The sequence below is a fragment of the Cyprinus carpio genome, chromosome B9, assembly GCF_018340385.1.
Source record: "Cyprinus carpio isolate SPL01 chromosome B9, ASM1834038v1, whole genome shotgun sequence".
NCBI lineage: Eukaryota > Metazoa > Chordata > Actinopteri > Cypriniformes > Cyprinidae > Cyprinus > Cyprinus carpio.
Window position 1 is genome coordinate 32,068,077 of NC_056605.1, and position 1,548 is coordinate 32,069,624.

Below are 1,548 nucleotides of genomic sequence, written 5' to 3' on the forward strand. Positions count from 1 at the left end.
TATGCCTCACCTTCATGCCACGAAGGACTCTGTCATGCCCAACCTGAGAAGCACAGAGCGACGACTGGCAAAGGATCCTGTGAAGGCAGCTACGTACAATGAAGAGATCAAGAAACTGGAGAATTCTGGCTATGTAGTTAAGCTCACCATGGACTCTGTGACCACTGGAGGAGAATCGTGGTTTTATTCCCCACCCCACATGGTTCAACATAATGGAAAAAAAAAAAACCGTGTGGTGTTCAACTGCTCCTTTGAACACAAGGGTCAAAAAAAACCTGAACCACTACCTCCTTGCCGGACCTACTCTCAGCCCTTCCCTTTTGGGAGTACTGTTGCGTTTCAGGGAGCATACTATTGCAGTAAGTGGAGATATAAAGGGTATGTTTCATCAGGTCCGCCTACTGCCTGATGACAAACATCTCCTCCGATTTGTCTGGCGTGATCTTGAACCCAGTAACCCTCCCAGCATTTATGAGTGGCAAGTGTTACCCTTTGGCACAACCTGCAGCCCCTGCTGTGCCATTTATGCTGTACAGCGCCATGCTTTGGAGAACACGCAAAAAGATGACACCCTCAGATCAATAGTTGAACGGAACTTTTACATAGACAATTGCCTCAAGAGTGTAAGGTTCCCGGATGATGCCAAACAGTTGGTGGATGGTTTACGTGGCCTTCTTAGCAGTGGTGGGTTTGAGATTCGTCAGTGGGCCTGCAACATACCAAATGTAATTGATCACCTTCCTAGAGAGGGCTCGTTCAGACAGCATTGAGCTTTGGCTATCACATGACAAGGTCGAACCACATGAATCCACTCTTGGCTTGAGATGGAATTATGACACAGACATCCTCGGTTACAAACACCGTCCAGTACCAAAAACCACACCCACTCTGCGGCACATTTATAAGGTGACAGCAAGCCAATACGACCCTCTGGGATTCATTCTCCCTTTCACCTCCCGTGCTAAAATTCTGATCCAACAGTTGTGGAACAAACAAAGAGATTGGGACGACCCCATGTTGCCAACAGACCTATTGAAAGCCTGGAATGAGTGGGAGAATGAGCTCCCCATCCTTTCTGAAGTTACACTTCCACGGTGCTATGTTTCAGCAGATATGGACAAACCCAATGTTACAAGACAAATTCATATCTTCTGTGATGCTTCAGAACAAGCTTATGGCTCTGTTTCATACCTCAGAACTGAAGATGAAGAGGGTAAAATTCAGCTTGCATTCCTGATCGCCAGATCCAAAGTTGCCCCCAAACGCAACAAACTGTTCAGAGACTCGAGCTATGTGCAGCTCTTACTGGTGCCCAACTATCCAAGTTGCTAGAAAACGAACTCACAATTGATATCAACCGAGTGGTCTTGTGGTCTGATTCGACCACAGTTCTTTCATGGATAAAATCTGAATCCTGCACCTTTAAAGTCTTTGTAGGGACTAGGATAGCAGAAATTCAAGACCTAACTGACCAACATGAATGGTGATATGTAGACTCTCCTAGAAACCCTGCAGATGATCTCACAGGGGGCGCCACCTAATAGAGCT